At 46.2% G+C, this 24,034-nt stretch overlaps 1 long non-coding RNA gene across 2 annotated transcripts; it reads left to right on the top strand.

Moving 5' to 3' along the window:
• Positions 1-7,163: 7,163 nt before the first annotated feature.
• LOC112580851 lies at positions 7,164-20,716 on the top strand. 2 transcript variants are annotated; one of them, XR_003105169.3, is made up of 3 exons: positions 7,164-7,313; positions 8,648-8,806; positions 16,376-20,716. It is a non-coding gene; the product is annotated as an uncharacterized LOC112580851 (long non-coding RNA). The 2 variants fall into 2 exon arrangements; XR_003105170.3 differs by lacking the exon at positions 7,164-7,313 and adding an exon at positions 8,060-8,307.
• The last annotated feature ends 3,318 nt before the right edge of the window (positions 20,717-24,034 follow it).

Genomic DNA, 24,034 nt, shown 5'->3' with positions numbered 1-24,034 from the left:
AAACAGAGAACTGGGGGCTCTTGGAGCTGAAAGTGAAAGTGAAAGTGTTAGTCACTCAGTCATGTCCATGTCCCCCATGGACTGTAGTCCACCAGGCTTCTCTGTCCATGGGATTCTCCAGGCAAGAATACTGGAGTGGGTTGTCATTCACTTCTCCAAGGGATCTTCCCAACTCAGGGATCAAACCCAGGTCTCCCGCGTTGCAGGAAGATTCTTTACCATCTGAGCCACCAGGGAGCTGAAAGGGCTTTGAGACAATGTTGTATCCAACACCCTGGCAGGACAGATGGGAAAGAGAGAGAAGCAGGGAGAGGAGGTGAGGTGGGCACACCTCATCACAGGGGATTGACAGGCAGGGCACCTGCCTGCAGCCTTCAACTTCAGTGCATGAAAGCTTTCCAGTTTCTTTATTCATTCAGCCTATTTATTTTAATAAACAAAACATGGCTGCATTCTTAATGTATATTATTCAAACTCTACATACCTAGAGATAGCGAAAGGCTCCTTGTCACAGCCACTCACCTCCCTCTCCCGATCTACACACAGTGTGACAACATCTGAAGCAAGATGTGGATGTGATTAAGGACCCTGTGATGGGAATCATCCTGAAAGATCTGCACTCAGTCACCAAGTCTTGCCTGACTCTTTGTGATCCGATGGACTATAGCCCGCCAGGCTTCTCTGTCCATGGGATTTCCCAGGCAAGAATACTGGAGTGGGTTGCCATTTCCTCTTCCAGGGAATCTTCTCGACCTAGGGATCGAACCTGCATCTCCTGCGTCCCTGCACTGGCAGGCGAATTCTTTACCACTGCTCACTCCCCAGGGGCTCAAGTGGTAAAGAACCTATTACCACTTGTTGGTAAGCTGCTAAGTCTTGTTGTTTAGTTGCTAAGTCATGTTCAACTCTGTGTGAAGCCATGGACTGCAGGCTTCTCTATCCTCCACTCTCTCCTGAAGTTTCTTCAAATTCATGTCCATTGAGTCAGTGATGCCATCCAACCATCTCGTCCTCTGTCATCCCCTTCTCCTCCCGCCTTCAGGCTTTCCCAGCATCAGGGTCTTTTCCAATGAGTCAGCTCTTTCCATCCAGTGGCTGAAGTATCGGAGCTTCAGCTTCAGCCTCAGTCCTTCCAGTGAATATTCAGGATTGATTGCCTTTAGGATTGACTGGTTGGATCTGCTTATAGTCCCAGTGATCCTCAAGAGTCTTCTCCAGCACCACAATTTGAAACTATCAATTCTTCAGTGCTCAGCATGTATGTACATATATATATATATATATACATATATATATACACATACATTCTTTTTTAAATTGTTTTCCATGGTTTATCACAGGATATTGAATCTAGTTCCCTGTGGAATGCAGTAGCTCCTTTTGCTCATCCATTCTATACATATAACAGTGTACATCTGCTAACCCCGGGCTCACACTCCGTCCCGCCTCCCGCACCTCCCCCTTGGTAGCCACAGCTCTGCTCTCTGTGTCTGTGGGTCTGTTTCTGTTTTATAGACAAGTTCATTTGTGTCGCACTTGAGATTCCACATATAAATGACATTATACGACATTTGTCTTTCTCTTTCTGATTTACTTCACTGCATATGATCTTCTTTAAGTCCATCCATGTTGTTGCAAGTGACACTATTTCATTCTTTTTTATGGCTTAATTGTATTCCATTGTGTATATATGCCACCTCTTCTTTACCTATTTATCTGCAATCTGCTTTTTCTTCTCCCTTAACTACATCTTAGAAATCCTCCTAGGTCACTATAGAGGAATCTGTCTCATTCTTTCTGATGGTTAGGGAGTGTTCCACAAGAGCAACGCACATCCTTTTTTGAACTCTCCTTTTGTGATAAGCATTTAGCTCACTTCCACATTTTTGCTCTTGTAAGCAAAGTTTCAATGGATGTACTCTGCAAGGTACCTGTGTGGGTGTTTGAGAACTTCTCTAAGATAGATGCCTGGGAGGGAAATTGCTGGATCCAAGGGTACGTGTGGTTTTGGTTTTAATAGATTCTGCCTGATTGTTCTCTGAAAGGACTGAACTAATTCACATCCCCTCCAGGGGTATTGAAGGCTTTTTTTTAAGGCAGGAAGATAACTTTACTGATGATTTTGTATTAAGAACTTCACTTTAGAAGATTATATTCAATTCCACCACGGAATCTTATAAAAACCAAGCCTTAAAATATCGTGCAGTCATAAATTCCACTGTAGAAAAAAAAAATCAGGAATGGTGGGAAAAGAGAAAAAAACAATAAAAGCAAAAATTGCCCATTGTCCCCCCATCTTCTGGTAATCTCACTAGCAGCTTTTCTGTCTTGAAGTAGAATGTACACTTAGATAAGCCGGGCATGGGATCACACTGTACCTGCTGTTACTGTTTGTAACTGACTTTTTTCATTCCAATGTATCTCATGGAATCTTGTCCATAGCAACTACCACGAATCCTCACAATCATTTAAGTGGTTGTACAAGATTTTTTTTCCAGGCCCCCAGAGCTGGACATTTAGCATGTTTCCAGTTTTTCACCACTATAAGCAAAGCTGCAAGGATTTCTGCTCACACATCTGGGTGCACAGATTTCATCTCTCTTTCTTGCTTCCCTGTTCTTCTTTCAGAGCCCCTTTGAGGTTCCTGAAACATGCTGCAGCTACTCAGACGTGGGGGCATCGCTCCGGTGTCGCGGGTCTGCTGGTCACCACTTCCCTGTCTCTCTGCGCCCATCGCAGACCCTCCCAGGCACCACTGGGGACAGCCCTGAGCCCCTAAAATGACAAAATCCCTTTTCTGCCCAGAGAGACTCGTACAGTTTCCCGGGGCTGGTGGGGAAACAGAATCGTACTCTCTACCAGTTGTAGCGGCAGAAGCCTAACAGCAAGGTGTCCGCTGAGCCATGTTCCCACTGAAGGCTCTAAGAAAGAATCCTTCCTGGTCTCTTCCAACTTCTGGAGGCTCCTGGCACTGCTTGGCTTGTGGCAGCCTCGCTTCAGTCTCTCCCTCTGTCTTCACATGGCCTTCTCCTCTGCGTCTCTCCTCTGAGCATCTTTTCTAAGGACTTGTCATGGGATTTAGGGTCCACTGGATAGTCTAGAATGGTCTCATCTAGAGATGTTAGGTTTAATTATGTCTTCAAAGAGGCTTTTTCCAAATAAGGTCATGTTCCCAGGCATCAAGGGTTAAGAAGTAAACATAGCTTTGAGGGAGCCGCCATTCAGTCCTCAACAAACCCCTCATGTGGTTGCCTTCCACACTAGGGCGCCCCTCCCCTGATTTCCATGGGGTCTGGGCCCTCTGAGCGGACGAAACACCTTCTCACATCCGGAGTGCTCTGTAGCCTTTTGGTTCTGAAAGCCTTTGAAGACACAGCCTTTAGGGTGGTTTCTCAAACCCTGATCACAGAAAGAGACCCCGTTTTGGGGGGGGGGGTCAGTATGATCTCCCAGAAGCTCCTCTCAAGAGGTCTTAGTAACTCACCTCCTTCAAGGGCCGCTTCTCCTCTTACTCCTCCTCCAGCCTTCATCTCCTACATCGTGGCCCGAGGCAGGAGGCCAGGTCAGGCTGGGGTCTGGAATCCCTTAGATAAGCAGCCACGGCACCAACCAAGGAATGAAGACTGTGCTTTAAAAGGCATGGGTCCATCAGGTCATAGAAACGTAATGGAGCCGGGTCGGCATTTCAGAGGCTTGAGTTCCTACTTTGAAGCTCCTGGACCTTGGCGAATCTCCTTTCTTTATGGGTTGATTTGATGTTTAGAAACGGTCAGGACTGGAACGGCTCGTAAGGCAGATGATGAAAAGCTGAAGAAGCCATCTGGAATGAAGAGGTTGAGGGCTGACGAAGTTGAGAGCGTGTGCAAAACGGAAGGCACTTCTGAATGTGGTGTCTAGGGGAGCTGAGCCCCGCCACCCCCACCCCCATCACCGCTTCAAAGGGACCAACATGGAGACTCAGAAATTCTCGTATTTTAGGTCTCAAAAAAATTATTTTTTGAGAATGTCTTTCTCATTTTCTTCTCTCTATTACTCAGAAGTAAAGGTGAGCAGGGAATTCCCTGGCAGTCCTGTGATTAGGGCTCCAGATTTCCACTGCAGGGGACCCAGGTTCCATCCCTGGTTGGAGAACTAAGATCCCACAAGCCACAAAAGACAGCCAAAAGAGTAGTAATGATGATAATAAGGGTGAGCAGTTTGATGGGAGGACATTTGCATTTTTGCCTCCTGATTCTTTGTTCTCTCACCCTCCATCCAGGTAGAGACCTGTCATATTTGATGAGAGATCTGAACAGAGCTCCCAAATCACCCTTGTTCTCGGCCCTTAATACATTTATGAACCAGAAAAATATGAAAGAGTAGAGGTCCAGGGGACTCACAGAGAGTCACTAACTTTTGAATTTTTTTAACTCAAAAGTATAGAAAGAATAAAACACTTTCCCGGGTACAGTCACCATCATGTTATAAACAAAAGGATTCTAGCAGAAAAAAAAAAAAAAGGAAAAAAAAACCCATCGTTTCTAAGTAAAGAACTGTCCTACAAATTAAACGGATTTTGGAAAAAACTTGCAGTATTTGTCTTACTTTTCTCACGTGGCTGCTGCTTAGTGAGAACTTTGCTAAGAACCCAAGGGTTCACTGAAGCCACTGGCCTCCCATGAACAGGAGCTGGAAAACTAAAAATCACAGACTTAGGTGTTGGCCATGGTTTTCTTAAAAGCTGACAGCCACTCCGTAGGGTGGATACTGTGGCTCCATTTTACGTGTGAGTCTAAGTGATTTTGCTCAGATCCACACGTGCATCTCTAAGTGGGGTCAGGATGGGAACCTCACGGGCTTGACTCCGAACCCTGTGATTTTCCCCCCCTCCATGTCATCTTCCATCCAAGGGATTGTAGGCTTTACAGACTTACCAGCCCAAGTACTCACAGGGTTATTTCTTCATGTGAGGCCCTGTGCTAGGCATTGGGGACACAGAGATGAATAAAACTCAGTTCCTGACCCAACGAGCTGACTTTCCAATCCAAGCAAACAACAGATTCACAGAAAAACCCAAATGATACACAGCCGTGAATGTCAGGGGGCTGAGCATGCGCCCCGGTCACTGTGAGAGTTTCCAGGGGCCAGGGTCCTTAGGGAAGGTGACAGCGGAAGATATACACAGTATCGTGTCTGTAATCAACACGAAATCTACATGAATGAGGAGACAGAAAGGTTTCCAATAACCAACCCGTCAGGAGCAGGCTCAGGGTGCTGGCGAGCCTGTGAATCTTTCCCGGGGGCGATTTGATAATCTACACCATTTTAAAAAATGTGCATTCCCTTTGCACCAACAATGCCACTGCTAGGAAATTATTTCAACTCCTAAATAAATTCTCTGATTACGATCAGAGACGTGTGCACTGGCAAACATACCAAGGATGTTCATTACAGTCCTGTGTGTAATACTAAAAACCTATTTAAAAAATAAATGCTTGTCTTGAAAGAGAAATCTGCTCCGTAAGGAAGCAAAAGCAGAGTCAAGCCTCGCCTGGATTCTAGTTCAGGGGTTTCCTCTAAAGACAGAGGTGTGTGGGGTCTGGGGTCCGACAATGCTGGAGACTGAAGTGTGTGACCTGGAGCAGGTCACCACCTCTTCGGTGCTCAGTTTGGGGCTAAGGAAGTGGAGATACAAAAGCCGCCTCCCCAGGGTTACTCAGAGGGCTGTGAGAGGCAGGACGGAACTCAAACCTCAGCTAGCAATGGAGTGGAGGCCCGGGAGAGGGACAACCCTCTGAGGAGGTGTCAGGGGGAACTGTTATTTTAAAAATTCATTTCTGGTCTCAGCTTTAAACCCGGTGAATTTTACAGAAACCTGGTGCAGGACCTGTCAGGGATGGAGATGAGCCGGGGATGATGAGGGGGCGGGTGCAGGCGTTGTGTGTCCGCAGTGAGCCCTGGGGCTCGCTACTCCGGGAGCCCTGCGACTCGCTCGGATGGGGGTGCAGAATCGCGGGTCTGTGCCACTTGGGTCATTTACGCTCCCCTGGTATTTAGCACGAGAGGAGGAGTAATTGCCCTGGCAGTGTCCTGGCTGAATTCCAATTTGGGTGATTGCATTCTGCCTACTTAAAATTCCCTTCTCCCGTATCCATGGTAGAAGCGATTCTTCAAACCCTCTCCTGTTAGGGGGGAAAAAAAATTAAAAGAAAGGAATCAGCCTAGCCTTGTCTACTATAGAATATAGGACTGTTCTGTGTACCCCAGAAGTGGTTTCTTTTCAAACGGGGAGCAAAGGAGTCCCATTGGAATAAACCTGTCAAACATGCTGGAATTTCCCAGAAAGAAAAATTCCATTTTTCAAAAAGGGGAAGCAGTGGGAAGGAAAGCTATGTATCTGCATACGGAGAATTCACCTAAAAGACTCAAAAGTGAAAGTGTTACTCACTCAGGCATGTCCAAATCTTTGTGACCCCCATGGACTGTAGCCCATCAGGCTCCTCTGCCATGGAATTCTCCAGGCAAGAATACTGCAGTGGGTTGCCATTCCCTTCTCCAGGGGATCTTCCCGTCCCAGGGATCGAACCTGGATCTCCTGCACTGCAGGCAGATTCTTTGTCATCTGAGTCACCAGGGAAGCCAGTAAAACACTCAAAGCAAGTCTTTTAGGTGAAGCTCCGGAGTTGCCTGCTCCCGCTCAGTCGGTCAGGTTCGTCAGACCTCTGTCCTCTACCAACTGCTCACCCTCCCCTAACCCTCCCCATAACGCCTCCTGCCTGTTGCATGTTCAGAGTTGCTTAATTATAGAATACGAAATTGTTTCCTTTCATTTGGATTGCTATTGGAAATGATGTATGGATAACAGCTTGAGAATTCAAATTATACTACGGATCAACAGGACCCGAGAGAAGAAAAAAATGTTTTGACTATTACACTAAACAAACCGGGCTGGATGTCGGGGAGACACCGGGCTGTGCAAATTTCCGAGTGCATGAGTTTCACTTGTCCTAAGTGGCTTTATTAATTAATGTGTGCCAGGACTTTCCAACATTTGTACCTGATGTATTTTTTTAAAAAACATAAGCAGGAGCGCACGCGCGTGCACACACACACACGCACACACACGCACCACACATGGCTCAGGAAAAACAGGGAAGTTGGATTTCATGAAGTTTGCCCCTCCCTCTGTGTTCCACTGCGCTTGCAAGTGATTCTTCAGAAGTCTCAGCTTCCTATTTCCACTGGTCTGAAAGAAATCACAATTAACCCCTGATTTACGGGAGGGCTGAAGCATCTGAAATATGGGAAACCTCCACGAGGGAGACAGCAACACGGTGAGTCTTCTATGCAGGCTGTTGCAGGAAGCTGGTCTTCAATCACCGTGTCTGTGCGTGTGGATTTACAAGAGCATCCGTGCACAGCTGAATAAAACACCCAAGCACTCAATGCAGGTGAAACCTGCATTCCTCAGGGTGTTCTCACCCCCCTACCCCCCTGGGTTGTACAAAAACGACTGGCCCACACATCTCTTGTGTTCCCCCTTCCAGTACTGGGCAGAGATGGCTGTAAGCTAACAACTTCACGGTGACTTCTGCTGCTCTTCCTACCTCTTCTGTGTCTGGGCGAGGTGGGAATCACACACAATTAAACTGGGCCTCCTTTCCTTGTAGCCATCCACCCTCAGATGGGCGAACAGTCAAGGTTGCGTGGTGAGCTTTCCCTCTGCTGATGTTGATGCGAGCAGAAGGAAATCTTCCTGCCTGAAAATCCTAATAATATGGGGGATGAGCCCACATATCTGGCTCCTTGGCGGGGGCTATACCTAACTGCCAGGGTGTCTTCCTAAAAGAACCCAGGGGCGTTCCTGTCAATTGTAGCAGCAATGTAACTGCCTGAAGAGATCGACCCTCTGGTGAATATCCAGCTCCGTTTTGTGGCTTAACATTTGGACTGAGTCAGGTTGACACTAGGTTGACACTGAATTCCCACCCAGGCTGGCTCCACATGGTCCAGGAGGGTGTGTTTTGATGTTGGGAATGGGGAAGGCTTTGGGTCAGAGCTCTGGAGCCGTGCGGAAAAGCTGCTCTGTGTTATTTCTGCCCTTGGTCCCGCAGAGTCCTGCAGAGCTGAGCTCTCTGCACACGCCTCCCTCCTTCCTCCTTTCTTGGCGCCTGTGCAGCTCCATACGTTAACCCTGGCGAGTGCAAGCTTGGGGGTCCTCACCCAGGTGGTTCTCACCACCAGCCTGTGGCCTGGGCTCCATCTGCGAAAATCAAACCTAACAGAGAGGGCTGAGATGCAGCAGCAACTCGGGGAGCGAACTGACAGGTTTCCGTTTCCTCCAGATCATTGCTATCTTCTCTAAAATCTGATTTTCTGCCTCCCAAATCCTGTTTTAAAATTTTTCAAATGACTGCTTGTCCAGAAAGATGATGACCGAAACTCTATGAACTAGGAGCCTCATTTTAATGGCTATGGCTCCAAACGACATCCCACAAAAGAAAAGAGAAATAAAATAAAAGGAGGTATTTCGATCAAACCTGGTCAAAATATACCAATCCATACACCACTACAATCACCCCTTTCTAAATGGAGCATTATTTTCCTGGTCTCAGCCGCGACATATTAGTATCACTGCCTTTAACAACTGGGTTTGATTTTCTTACAGTGCAGCTGACTGACAAGAAAGAGGTGAGGAGTGAACGCTGCAATTTGAGAACCTCTTTGGTCAGCTCTTGGAAAAGAACGAACTCTCTCCTGTTGAAACGAGCTCAAGGTTTTTCAAGAAGCCAGCATGAGCAACTTGGATTCCGAAACCGAGGCAGAAGTGAGTGTCAGCGAGACTTTCGGGGGGTGGGGGAAGAAGTGGCTTGTGTTTAGAGCTTCTCCGCTGTTCGGAGCTTCCGATCGCTGGCAATGTTTACTAGAAAACAAAACCCATTTTGTGAGTCCTTCCTTGGATAAAGCACAGTCCACCGCCTCCCCCCAGCACACACACCCTCCACTGCAGCTGTTTTGTTCTTCAAATACATTATCACTTTTTAAACTGATGGTAAAGGAAAGAATACATTCATTTTTCTGCCCAACAAGGCTTCAGGAGAAAAGAGACTCAGCCGCTGAGAAACAACAAGGCATAATGTTGTTTTTCAAAACACCACCAGCCTTGTCTTCTTCCTTTTAATAGCACTCATTTTCCTTCTTAGAAAAGGGGTTAAAATTAGTAGGCACATTTCATATTAGCGTATTTCATGCAATAAAGCATAAATTATTTAAAATAACACGACCTTTTATCTTGCACCTTTTGAAGGAAGCAAATTAAAAATGTAAATTGGGAGCTAATTAATATGCAAATGTATTCATTCGCAGTTAACAATTAGCAATTAAACCTGCAGTGTCTACAAAGAGCACGGACAAAATTAGTAACTTAATTTATCATTAAAAAATGAAAACGTACACAAAATTTTAATTGACTTTCAAAATATTTCCCCTGCTTTTTTCTTTCCATTTTTTAATACCAGAAAAAAAAATTTTTTTTTAAATATTGTGCCCGAGCTCTAACAGATGAAACTGGGCACAGGCAGGATTCGGGGGAGTTCATTAAATAGGATCGGAGGAAAGCATGTTAGGAAAAGTTTGCCTTTTATATGAGGTATTAAAAGATGACATTTAAGAGTGTTGACTTGTGTTTCATAGTCGACTTCAAGAGAGAAATAAATACTTAGCTTCTCCTGTGTTTGGGAATATGGATGACAGAGATTTGTACAGATAAGTGGAGTGGGGTGTGCACTCTGCCTGTGTGCATAGACATGGGACTGGCTGTATGTGTGTGCGTGTGTGTGTGTGCCCGCACCTTCTAGAAGACGCATAACAAACACACAGGGTCATTTAAATGCTTCTGGTTCAGCTTTGAGAATTCCAGTACAAAACAGTTGCATGGAGAATCAGCAACAAATAGCTCAAGATGTAAATAAGACGCTGTAGGTTGATCATGATATACATTAACATTCAGTGTTTCATCTCTGCTTCTCACTACAACCCAGACTCTCACATTTTCCACTCTCTCTTATGGAGGATTTAAAGAGCAAACCTTCTGCCCGTTTTCCTGAACTGGGGGTTCATTCGCGACATCCCTTCTGCATCAGCCTAGCTCTCTGCCTGCAGATGTGGGCTTATATTTTTACATACTCACTTTCTAATGCCACGCGGCATAGGAAAGAACCCAGCAAACATCGGATCTGTTGCTGGCAACCTTATTTTGGTTATTTAAACAGCACCTGCTGCTCCGGCTCCATTGAGAGCTTGCTATTTCATTCACAAGTGTTTTCTTGTGGTTTCGCTTCGCCATTCTGCTTTCTCTCCTTCGTGAACTTGGTTCCTGTTCCGGACGAGGTGGCATCTTGCTGTCTCATGTGCCGGGCGCCCTTCTGGTGAGAGCTGGACCTCGTTCTCACCTGCTGGCTCGGGATTTCACCATCAACAGGGACATTGCCGTGTGCCGCTGCAGCACTTTGAGGGTAGTTTGAACCGGGATCAGGGGTCTGACTGCTTTCCTCACCAGGCCCCAAATGGGCCGGAGTGCAGTTGAGCTCACATTTTCCACCTTAGTCTCTATTCCCAGTCATGAGAGACAAGCGGCAGCTAAGGTGAAAATATCAAAGACCACGAGGCCGTGGCAATAAGCATCAAGTCAATTTCATTTGGTTCCACAAATGGCAATTCTGCCTTCCTGACGGATGTATCAACAGTGACAAATTGTTCTTGATTAAATTGTTATTACTCTTATGCATTTAGCTGGATGTTTGCATAAAGCTAGAGGAGATATATGTATGTACAAGGAAATCTTCTCTCTTCATAATTGTACCAAAGGAATACATTGGTTTTTCTCCCAAATTTGTACTTCTTTGGGGCCCTCTTAACGCCTTCCCAATATATCCTATGCTCCAGAACTTTCCAACAATAAGAGCAGCCATTTAGGAACAAACAAAAAGACTTAGTCTTAATGGAAAATTAGATAATACACTAAATACAGCTCCTGACTTTGGCAAAATTGTAATTTGGATCTGGTAATTTCTGTTTTCAAGGAAGAAATTTTAAATCAGGCCCCCACCTTCACTCTAAGGATAGAAAGGATTTCATCCCCGTGAACCAGCTACAAACCCCAGGCTGGGGACTGAGAGGTTTGGAGGTTCACAGAAGGCACTTTGAAACCAGCTTACAAACACTAATGCTTTGTCTTTTATAGGAAATAAGCACCATTCTATTTCAGTGGGGAAAAAATGTGGGTCTCATCAGTGGTCACTTATCATGAACTTTTTAGGTTTTGAGCATCTTAGAAGCCCTTTTATTCCCTCTGAAATCTCAGATGGATGCTGAAAGAGAATAAAGACTTCTCCCCTCCAACCGGCACAGGACTTGATAGGAACAGCCACCAAACCAAATGAAAACAGAAGCCCGCACACCTTACACCGCACCAGCCAAAATAGACCCACACGGCCCTCCGTACTTTCTTTCTTTTCTTCTTTTTTTTTTTTTTTTTAATGTGTGTGTGTGCTTCTGCGCCCGCGATATTAAGCAGCTAACAACAATCTGAGAATTAAGTTACCACAATTAGGAATTAGAAGCAGGTGGCATAATAATGGTGCTTTTTTCATTTCATTTATTAGCAAAAAGGAGAGAGGAGCTTCATTTATTTTCATCAGCGCCTCAGTAAAAGCATAGCAATTTGCAACACAAAAATCATTTTAAGTACTTCAGCCTCGTGCAACCCTCGTTTTCTTTTTGCTTTAAAAGCCTTTTAAAGTTCATTCTCCCACCAACCCGTTCCCCCCCATTCTGAAAGATGTGTGTGTGTGTGTGTGTGGTGTGTGTGTGTGTCTTATGTGGAGTGGTGCGTGCTCGTGGGATCAGACTACTTCTAAGCAGTTTTGGGGATGCAGCGTGGAACCCAGAGTTGGAGGGGCCTCTGGGTTAAGCGGCGTCTCACGCTCTTTCCTTTTTCCTGCTTGTCAGTTAATTTCACACGGGCTTGTCTCTGCCCTGCAGAGAGTCAATTCAGGTGCACCCTCTCCCTCAATCCATCCAAGCGCGCAACATCCCTCCGCCCGGCCACAGGCGGGCCAGCGCCCCTGGCGTCCTGCGCGCACCCCACTACAGGCGGGCACCCCGCACCTTGCAGGCCCTCTTGCTGTGCGCGTCCGAGGGCCGCTCCTCGCTTTGCCGGCGCAGCGCAGCGACCCTTGCGCGCCCTCTAGCGTCGATATCCGGGATAGCCACGGGCTGGCCCGGTGGGAGCCGCGGGCAGCATCAGGCACCCGGGAGGATGCTGGGGGTGCCAGGGGTGCCCAGGCGCGCGCGTTTGTGGGAGTCCCCTACGAGCCGGGCGCTGGGGATGCGCGATTCTGCCGCAAACTCTGGGGAGCCCCTTCCCTGTCTGGGGCCTCTCGCTCGTGTTGCCCCACATTAGATATTCCCTGGGTCCTGGTCTAGTAGGCCCCAGGCCCGGCCGGCCGCCCACTTTGGTTTAATGCCGCCTCCTGCGTTCGTCTGGACCCCGCGGCGATATCAGTGCGCGTGGGGCCAGATTTCCTCCAGCGAGCGCTGCAGGCTCAGCGCGACCCGCTTCTCGGTGTCTGCCCTCCCCATGTCCATCTCTCGGGGCTCTTCAGTCTCTGCGCGCCCCTGATTCTCTTTTTTTCTCCCTATTCATTTATTTGAGAGCAGCACATCCTCATCCACATTGTCCCAATTTCTGTCTTGCCATCTCTCCCGTCTGCCTCTTTTCCCCCTACAGTTTTCTCAGTTTCTTTCCTTGCGTCCTTTCCCTCCATTTCTGCTGTTTCTTCTCTCTCTGTTATCAGTCATCCAACTTTATATTTCTGACCCTTTCCCTCTTTCTGCCCACCCCGCTCCCGCTGCCCCGCATCCCGTGTATCTCCTGCTCCCCCGGGAATTTCACAGATAGATCACCGGACTCTAGTTTAATCATCTCTAATGCAAGCCGACTTCCTCCTCATCCCCTGCATTCCAATCAGTTGCGTTCCAGACCTTGGAAGATGAGCCGCTGGTCTTCTGGGGTCACAGGCACGCACCTTCTGCAGCCCAGCCTGGTCTGGCTGTTGGTTTGTGGTTTGTTTTTTGTGTGTTTTGTGTTTTTGCTATAAAAACACAGTGTGTAGGAATTCTTTAGAATCCACTATTTGCCTCTGAGGAGTGGTATTTAGTGAGGATGGAAATGTGGTTGGAAGGTAGTGGGGGCGGGAGGGAGAGCAGGGAGATGACCCTCTGCAGACTTTCAGCTTCTTGGGAAAAGGAGAGCTCCTGCCTGGAGATTTGACAGCCTCTGATCCAGGCACACCACTTTTAAAGATGGGTCCAGTTTCATTCGCCGTGAAACTTTTCAAAGGCTGTTGGGATTTGAGAAAAGGATCAAGCACCCAAATAATAAAAGGAATTCAGATCAAAACAATGGATTAGTACATTAGCCTATAAAGTGAGCAAAGATTAGTACAACCAAACTCCAGGCTGGTGAGACAGGAGAGAAGGTGGAATGCATGCAGAGCTTTGGGGAGTATAAACGGATACAACCCTTTTGGAAAGAAATTTGGCAATCCGTATCAAGAACCTTTGAAATGCTCATACCTTTTGACCCCGTAATTCCACTTCTGGGAATCAAGCCCAGAGAAGTAATCTGAAATGAGGAAAGAGCTTAATGCCCAGAGATGGAAATCAAGCTGCCATTTAAGAAACAAAAATTGGAAATAGCTGAAATGTCCAGTAGAAGTGGACTGTTTAAGTAAACTCTGGTCTACCCACCGCCTTAAATTGACGCTGGCATGGAGAATCATGTTTGTAAGAGCACAAAGACGAGACAAAATCAGGATTCAAAGCTGAGGCCATGGTGTGATCACAGTGACACTCAAAAAAATGAAAGTCACACACAGAAAACACCATCACAGGATGTATTTCTGCACGGGGGAACTAGGGGTGATTTTCCCCCCCTTATTCTTCTAGCCCTCTTTTGACTTCTCATTTTTTGGAAGGAGCATGAATTTTCCTTTAGAATAGAATAAAACAGTTGCTTTTCTTTTTCCTTTTTAAAAGTGGTTGTGAAAGTGACAAGGGCTTGGAGAAGAAAGGTTACTATGGATAAACAGAAGGAAACCAGGTCCCAGGATGAACTGGGGCTGTGAAACAGAAGTGATGGAGTGCTCAGATCCTAAGATGATGTGGGGATAAGAGACAATGCCTGGTTTCTGGAGGAGAATGGACTTGAGTTAGAATCCGGCATCCAGTCCCTGACCTGGGCAGTGCGGGGCTACTCCTAAAGTTTCCTGCCACCTTTGCTATTAAATGTGGGCTGGTTCCTTCACCCTGACCCGACCTCTGGGTCCGCAGCTTACATCTTTTGTGGCCCTCACCAGCTTCCTGTATGCTGATGCCTCAGTGAGGAAGATGCAGAGAACACCGGCTTTGGAGAGAAAGCTACTTCTGGTTGCCGTTTTAATTCAAAACTCTCTTTGGGATCTGCACGTGGGCATTCCCTCAGCTGTAGCAGTAGTTCTGGCCTCCATGTACCACAGACAGCAATGTAGCTGATTCCTAAAGCGTGCTGAGTGGTACGCTTTCCTGGAAATGGTCCAAACTGCTGTACAAGCACAGCCTCTGCTTTGTAACCCAGGGCTGTAAATTTCGTGACATTTAGTCAGGAAAACTTAGCCAGGAGTCTCATCACAGGCAGGACACTTGACACCCTGTTTATCTTTCTTTCTCTCCTTTTCTCTCTTTCTCTTTCCTTTCCTTCTTTCTCTCTCCTCTTTTCTTTCTTTCTTTCTCATCTTTCTTTCCATCCTTCATTCAAGGCTGACCCTGGATAAAACTGGGAGGCTGAGAAAGTTTATTTTAGATGACCTTTCACTTCCCATTTCAGAATTTTTCCTCTCTTGCCAGAAATTCATGATCTCTCTCCTCCTACCCGACAGCTCTGCCCAGTAGAACATTCCACGATGCTGGAAACGGTGTATAATCAGTGCTGTCTGATATGGTAGCCACTGGCCACCTGTGACTACTGAGCACTTAAAACGTGTCTAGTGCCCCTGAGCAACTGAATTTTTCATTTCATTTCATTTTAATTAATTTAAATTTAAATCAGATAGCCACATATGGCGGGTGACTGCAGTGTCGGATGGCCCAGCCCTATAAAAACCTGTCCTCAGTTCTGCCTCTGGCCTCCCCCAAACTCAGATCCATCCTTTATGTCTAAACATCATCAGCTTTTCAGGCCTCGGTCTAGATGCCACTTCAGGGGTGTGTCGGAGCCAGCTTGGACCAGCCCCCACCAGCTCCCAAGAGCACACGTGTACGTCTTTTCATAACTCGGCAGCGACTTCCCACTGGGAGCTTGACTCAGTTGTCATGAGAGTCTTTACCCCATGGAAATGGGCAGATCAAGTCCATTTTCTCCACGGAATTGGTTGTTAAATATTTACCATCACACCTTTGTGTAACAGCCACGACTTCACACCCCTGAGAGCAGGTATCTCCTTTTTAAACAATTATTTGTTTATTTTCAGCTGTGCTGGGTCTTCGTTGCTGGGTGGGCTTTCTTCTCTAGTTGTGGCAAGCAGGGGCTACTCTCCCGGCATGGTGCAAGAGCTTCTCAGCGTGGTGGCTTCTCTTGTGGAGCACTGGCTCTAGGCCACGTAGGCTACATCCGCTGTGGCGCACAGGCTTAGTTGGCCTGCGGCATGTGGAACCTTCCTGGACCAGGGATCGAACCTGTGTCCCTTGCATTGGCAGATGGATTCTTCACCACTGGACCACCAGGGAAGCCCGTGTCTCCTTTTGCTCTCTGGGCACCTCCCTTGTCTCGCCCTCGTCCTGGCTCCACTGAGCTAATTTCCCACTGGCTCCCAGGGGTCAGATTGGGCCCGTCGTCTGGGATCCAGTGGATTCCAGGGCTTACATCTCTCAGCGGGTTCTCATGCTGCTTGTGTGTGTTTGCCTCCTCCATGAGATTTCAGGTTCCTTGAGTGAAGGTAGTTCTTGTTTGGTTTGGTGCGGAATCTCCAGGGCCTAGCACGTAGTAGGTGCTTGATAAGTACTTGTTGGGTAAAGCTTTTTAAAGGCTTAGTGGAAAGAACTTGGAGCTGAGAGCCCATATCTGGGCAGCCCTGGGTTCGAGTTCTGCCCTGGTTTTCTTCTCAGTCATGTGACCCTAAGCATGCTCTTCCCCCACCCATGTTACATGTACATAACAGTCTCTTTCCTGTCCATCTCCTGGACATCTTGTAAGCGTCAAGTAAGATATCAGAATGCTTTGAAAAGTCATGCACGTAAACAAATTGCTTCCAGAAGTCCAGCGACATTTTGAATTTTCTTTGGTTCTTTGTCATCTTAGGTTGGAGCATCCGAGAGGACCAGAGGGGGTCTATCATCTCCTACAGATTTAACTGAAATGGGACCAGCACAGCGGCCAGCGAGCATGCGGGAGAGGGCGTGAGACTTTGCAGCTCACCAGACACCCACATTGAAGGGGAGGTTGCAAGTCCTTTCTTTCTCTCATCAGGGAAGTAGAGATGGCTCCAGCCGAGGAGTCTTCTTTCTGTTTACAGAGTCGCGTGGTGGTGGGGAAGGCTGAACTCTTGGATGTGAAATTGTTCTCTTCTGACATGTAGGAAAGAGACTCTCTTCTGAGAGCCCACAAATATTTGTCAGTTATTTTTCTCTTGGAGAAATGTTTTTCTCAAATCTGTGATGCTAAAGACCGTCGTGGGCATTTCAGCTTCTGTGGCCTGTGAAAGTTGACTGCATCCCAGGGCTGCTCCAAAGGGGTTAATTGCATCTAAGCATTGGAAAGTGATTATCTAATTAAACTTTGAAATGGAATGGTAAAAACGCTGGGTGACAGACTGTCTGTGGGAGGGTCCCCTGAGGTGCTCTCCATTTATTGCTAATCATCTTTCTTGCCCAGGCGGAGCCAGTTTCCAGCAGAGCACATGCTCAGACCGCGCTCTCCCCAGCTCGGGAGTCACTCAGAGATTTCTCAGGCAGATTCCTCCCTCCGTGTTGCGTGCCCTGCCTGAACTCTGCAGTTGTGCCTGGCTATCTTGAAAGGCTATCATCCCTGGTCTTCAGCTCCCCCTAATTCCTATTTAAAATCAGAAGGCTATGTCTATACTTAGAACCATGGAACCAAAGAGATTTGAAGGGTTGGGAGTTATGCTGGATATTTATGACTGTTGCCCAGAGAATTGGGGCTCGAGACCCAGGACGCCTGCCATAAATTCTGTGCACGTGTCGTATCCCCCTCATTGAAATCTGCTGGCACCTAGATTCTCTGGGCCAGGGCCCCTGCCAGGTACCCTGGTGGATGCAGAGTGAGTCTGGACCACGTGCTCCGGAGCAGCCTGTGGGCGAGAGGGGAACAAGCTGGAAGAGCCGACGTGAAGATCGTTCTTTGTCACTTGAAAAGCAATCTCGTTTGTTCTTCATTCGTGCCTGGTGATGTGGTTCCCTACATCACTGCCACTTTCTAGATGTAGAAAATGAGGCTCAGACCCCTTAAACAACCTCCTTGAGTCCTTCAACACTGAGCTTCCTAACCTTGAAACTCATGTCTTTTTTTTAAATTATATTATTAATGTGTAGTTAATTTGCAACGTTGGGTTAGTTTCTGCTGTCCAGCAAAGAGATTCAGTTACATGGACATATACAGCTTTTCATATTCTTTTCTATCATGGCTTAGCACAGGATGTTGAGTCTTGTTCCCTGTGTGATAGAGGAGGACCTTGTTGTTCATCCATTTTCTTTCATTTTTATTTTTAATCGGAGGATAATTGCTTTACAGTGTTATGTTGGTTTCTGTATATATATTGAATCTAGGGAAATGGTACTGATGAACCTATTTGCAGGGCAGGAACAGAGACACTGACGTAGAGAAGGAACTTGTAGACACAGCAGGGGAAGGAAAGGGTGGGACAAATTAAGAGAGTAGCCTTGAATTATATACATTACCATGCTTATCCCTTTTATATATAATAGTTTGCAGCCATTAATCCCAAACTCCCACGCTATCCCTCCTCTCCCCCGCAACCCCGACAATCACAAGTCTGTCCTTTATGTCGGTCAGTCTGTTTCTGTGTTGTTGGTAAGGAACTCGTGTCTTTTTACCTGCTGGGCTGGATGCCACGGAGACCTTGACAAGGAAACTTTCCTGCCCTCTGGGGATAAGAAGGAAAATGTCACAGCAGAGATGGCGTTTGACTTTGACGTTCACTGATGGAGCTTGGCCAGTAAGAGAAAAGACACAGAGAAAGGCAAGTGGGCATAGAGTTTGGGGACCAGAACATTGGCAGAAGTGACTTGGAGGCTTGTACTTTGGTTTTATGTTTTTATTTTTGAATGACGCCTTTATGTGGTGGTAAACATTTTGGAGGCCCTGTCATGTGCCAGACCCTGGGGTGTTAGGGATGAACCAAGCGGATGAGGTGGTCATTCTTATGTTCTAGTGGAATAGTGGCAGGGTTTTGAAGAAGACGGGGCATGCTCAGATCTGAGTTTTAGGACGGTCCTTGTGGTGACAGTTTGGAGAAGGGGACGGGGTTAGAAGGTCCTTGAGGCGACTCCCATGAAAGGCTAGAAAGTGACGAGGAGGGGCTGGCTTGGGGCCTGGGCAGTAGGGATCAGGAGGAGTGGACAGACTTGAAAGCAGCTTAACCTGAAATTCCAGAATGATTTCTGTGTGCGCCTTTGAATTAAGGCATTGCAGTCACTTAAATTCCTCTTTAGAACTGCCTTTGCTAAACAACACTTCAATATTTTGCTCTCAGCAAAGGTTACCCAATGATATCAGGAGAGTCACCCAGGGAACTTCTCTGCATTTTTTTTTTTTTTTTTTGTAAAATGACTATTGGGGACATAATTCATTGCGCTGCTCAATGCCACTTATGCAAATGTCCCTATGACAAATGCATTCTAGGGCGCTGGGCCAAGAAAAATTGGTTCTCCTGACATGCAGGCTGGATCGTACTTCTAGACAATAGGAACCCCATGGCCTGCCATCCTTCCCTCCAGTATCCAGGTGTCGGGAAACCCAAAGCTAAGTTTAGGCTTCGTTTTTGTAGCATTGTTGCTGTTGTTTAGTTGCTAAGTCGTGTCTGACTCTTTGTGACTCCATGGACTGTAGCCCACCAGGCTCCTCTGTCATTGAGATTTCCCAGGCAAGAATACTAGAGCGGGTTGCCATTTCCATCTCCAGGGGATCTTCCTGACCCAGGGCTTGAACCCATGTCTCCTGCATTGCAGGTGGATTCTTTATTACTGCACCATCTGGGGAGACCTTTTGTAGCATTATCTGAACAATTATACCCCCCTGCTTTCTCTGATTGTATTCTAGTTTTATGGGAAGCTACCTTGTTAGATATGGAGTAGAGCGAAAGCCCAGTGATTGTCAGTCCATGAAGGGCTTACAATAGCTTCTGGCAGCATTGAGTCTGCATATGGCTCCTGATCATCATTTCCCAAACTCTGTTCCCTGGTGCATAGAGGTTCCATGAGCTGTTCCAGAGCAGGGGAACAGTCCCAGCTGGGGGCATCTTTTCATCTTTGGTGCATTTTAAAGTAGACATTAGAAAAATATCTGCTTAAGAGTTTTGGTAACGCTGTTCTAACATTCAAACAAGAGTGGCTGCATGGTGGTGTTGAGTCCCTGGGTGTAACGTGACCTGGGACACGACTCCATGTCTTTGCAACTCAATTTCTTCATCTGTAAAATGGCACTAATTATAGCATCTGCCTCAGAGGCTTAGGACAGTGCTTGGCACCCAGGGAGCCTTTGACTAGTGGCAGTTTTTATTTCTGAGTGATCGTCCCCCTCTGGGAAAAGCTCTCCTGCCCCTGACAGCAGAAGGAAATCACGTGACAGATCGCAGGATGCAGGAAGTGCGATGTTTAGCAGCGGGTTGTACATGTTGCCTTCCCGCTGCCAAGCTGTGTGTTTTCTATTTAAAAATTGCCGGTCTTTGTTATGCATTTTATCTCATAATTTTAACATTTATTGGTGCAATTATTCAATGTTTACTTTATATTAAGCATATGGATCAAATTTTGATCATTTCTTTTCACAATTAATTCAACTGTGAGACCATTTTTTTGCTGTCGACTTTCATTTAAATGGTATCTCGTGAGCCTCCTATGGGCACCCTGACAAAACAGTGCAATTTAAACAATATTCCATGGTCAAGCAAGCTGGGGAATACTGCCTGAGGTTATATCTTAGTTGAGTATGCCCCCTTTGGGCAAGATTATTACGTGGAAATGCAGATGAAGCACCAGCCAACTTGCTCCTTCAAAACATCACCACTCTTTAGAATGAAAATTTGATATATTTAAGCCATGAGTGTTTTTAACTTGGGTAATAGTTCTACTCATCAGCACCAGCTTGAAGCCAGTGTCTGTGTGTTTATCATTAGTTCATTCATTCAATAATAATGTACTGAGTCTTTCCTATGGTCCGGGTACCATGCTAAACATTGGCAACACTGAGTTCTAGCTTCCATGTTCTTGATCTGTGTTATTCAATATGGTAGCCACAAGCCACATGTGGCTACTGAGCACTTGAAAGGTGGCTGGTCTGAGGTGAGATGGGGCACAAGTTAAATTCACACCGAACTTTAAAGACAGTATGAAATGGAAAGCAAAGAACTTCCCTGGAGGTTCAGTGACTGGGACTCCATGCTTTCACTGCTAAGGATGCAGGTTCAATCCCTGGTCCAGGAACTAAGATCCTGCAGGCCACTTGGCCAAAAAACAAACAAATGGAAAGGGAAGCAAACTCTTTATTCTTTATTTCTAATGCATTGTAGACAGACGCTTTACCGTCTGAGCCACCAGGGAAGCCCTATATAATGCATTATATATAATTATATATTATATAATTTTATATATTGCATATATTATATAATGCATTATATATAATTATATATATGTATAAAATGCATTAGAAATAAAGAATAAAGAGTTAAAATTAATGTCGGTTGCATACTGAAATAATTGTGTTTTGGATATGTTGGGTAAAATAAAATTTATTACTAGAGTGAATTTCACCTTCTGCTTTTCCCCACTTTTGTTTCTGTGTAGCCACTGGAAACTTTTAGATTCCATATAAAGCTCGTATTCTATTTTTGTTGGACAGAAGGCATCTAGATGGTTCACAGACATACAATTGGTTAATTATGACACAACAAATGGAGTGCTATAATTTTCTAGATCCCCCTGTCACTGGAGCCTGACTTGGAGAATAGACCTCAGATGCAGGATGTAGGGGTCAGCAAAGGCTCTGAAGTTGGCGTCATGAGTCTGGAGTTGGGATCCAGGGAACTGAGAGAGAACACAAATATATTGGGGTCAAATGCTGGTTTGAGGGTGTATCCGTCAGCTTTTGCTGTGTAACAAACAATCACAAAACCACAGAGACATACAACAGTGTGCAAAGTATACATTTATATCTCACTCATATCTCTGCAGATTGGCTAGTGTGGCTGATCTAACTTGGACTTGGCTTCTCCCCGAGGATAGTGCTTAGGTCTGCTCCAAGGGCATTATGCCAGGACCCAGGACAAAGCAGCAGCAGCTCATGTAGCTATTGAGCACTTAAAATGTGGCTAGTCCGAGGCGAGATGGCCACACGAGTTAAATTCACACTGAACTTTAAAGACGATATGAAAGGGAAACCAAAGAACTTCCCTGGTGGTCCAGTGATTAGAACTCCATGCTTTCACTGCTAAGGATGCAAGTTCTGTCCCTGGTCCAGGAACTAAGATGCGGGAAAAGTTCTCACTTGATGATATAGTGCAAGAGGCAAATCCCACATGTACAAATAATTTGTAGCCCTTAGCTCAGTCACATCTAATAACATCCCCTTCAGTTCAGTTCAGTTCAGTTCAGTCTCTCAGTCGTGTCTGACTATTTGCGACCCCATGAATCGCAGCACGCCAGGCCTCCCTGTCCATCACCAACTCCTGGAGTTCACTTAGACTCACGTCCATCGAGTCAGTGATGCCATCCAGCCATCTCATCCTCTGTCATCCCCTTCTCCTCTTGCCCCCAATCCCTCCCAGCATCAGGGTCTTTTCCAATGAATCAACTCTTCCCATGAGGTGGCCAAAGTACTGGAGTTTCAGCTTTAGCATCATTCCTTCCAAAGAAAGCCCAGGGCTGATCTCCTTCAGAATGGACTGGTTGGATCTCCTTGCAGTCCAAGGGACTCTCAAGAGTCTTCTCCAACACCACAGTTCAAAAGCATCAATTCTTTGGTGCTCAGCCTTCTTCACAGTCCAACTCTCACATCCATACATGACCACTGGAAAAACCATAGCCTTGACTAGATGGACCTTTGTTGGCAAAGTAATGTCTCTGCTTTTGAATATGCTATCTAGGTTGGACATAACTTTCCTTCCAAGGAGTAAGCATCTTTCAATTTCATGGCTGCAGTCACCATCTGCAGTGATTTTGGAGCCCAAAAAAATAAAGTCTGACACTGTTTCCACTGTTTCCCCATCTATTTGCCATGAAGTGATGGGACCGGATGCCATGATCTTCGTTTTCTGAATGCTGAGCTTTAAGCCAACTTTTTCACTCTCCTCTTTCACTTTCATCAAGAGGCTTTTTAGTTCCTCTTCACTTTCTGCCATAAGGGTGGTGTCATTTACATATCTGAGGTTATTGATATTTCTCCCGGCAATCTTGCTTCCAGCTTGTGTTTCTTCCAGTCCAGCGTTTCTCATGATGTACTCTGCATAGAAGTTAAATAAGCAGGGTGACAATATACAGCCTTGACGTACTCCTTTTCCTATTTGGAACCAGTCTGTTGGTCCATGTCCAGTTCTAACTGTTGCTTCCTGACCTGTATACAGATTTCTCAAGAGGCAGGTCAGGTGGTCTGGGATTCCCATCTCTTTCAGAATTTTCCACAGTTTATTGTGATCCACACAGTCAAAGGCTTTGGCATAGTCAATAAAGCAGAAATAGATGTTTTTCTGGAACTCTCTTGCTTTTTCAATGATCCAGTGGATGTTGGCAATTTGATCTCTGGTTCCTCTGCCTTTTCTAAAACCAGCTTGAACATCTGAAAGTTCATGGTTCACATATTGCTGAAGCCTGGCTTGGAACATCCCCTTGGCCAAAGCAAGTCACGTGGCTGGAACCAGAATCCAGCAGCAGGGAAGACACCCTGCCCGTGTATACCAGGAGGCCAAGCAGAGTCCCAGTGACCAAATCCTACATCTACTGGACAGAGAAAACTGTTCCCATGGAGGTGGGGAGGAGGAAGGAATGGATTTTGTTGAACAGTAATCTGATCTATTAATGGGGTGGGGGGCATGATTAGAAACAGGGCAAAGTTATGAATGCCTATTATGAAGGAAGCAGAGAACTCGCAGTCCATGGGTATGGTGACCACAGAGTTGCCACCCACACTGAATATCTGAGAGTGAAAGGGACACATGCACAATTACACTGGAACAATAGGCTAAACCTCGATTGACTCGGGAAAACCAGGACATATGGTCACCCTAGCTACAAACCAAATTTCCACCACTGATGTGTTTTGTTTCACTCTTACGGCATTTCATTTAAGCTTTCTTTTCTTTCTAAAATTGGCTTGAGTGTTCTTCAAAGAGGCAAATGTTCTCATGCTCAACGCAAGCCCTGGCACTCTCTTTGGTCTCACATGTAATCAGATCACCTCTCAGGCATCGGAGATGTGGCTCCTGGAAATGGAGCTTGCTTACGGTGGTCAGATCCTGCATGGATGATGTGTTAGATTTCCAGGGCTGCTGTTCCAGTAACAGCCCTTTTGGTGGCTTAACAGAACACAAATGTATTCTCTCCCAGTTCTGGAGGCCAGACGTTTGAAATCAAGGTGTCAGCACATTTGGTTCTTTTCAGAAGCTGTGCGTGAGAATCTGATCCAGGCTTCTCTCCTGGCGACTAGTGGCTGCCCCCAGTCCTTGGTGTCCCTTGGTTTGGGGTTGTGTCATTGCTGTCTCTGCCTCCATCT

This window comes from Bubalus bubalis, chromosome 20 (assembly GCF_019923935.1).
Source record: "Bubalus bubalis isolate 160015118507 breed Murrah chromosome 20, NDDB_SH_1, whole genome shotgun sequence".
NCBI lineage: Eukaryota > Metazoa > Chordata > Mammalia > Artiodactyla > Bovidae > Bubalus > Bubalus bubalis.
Note: the sequence above shows the minus strand (reverse complement) of the source record. Positions and strands in the feature narration are given on the sequence as shown.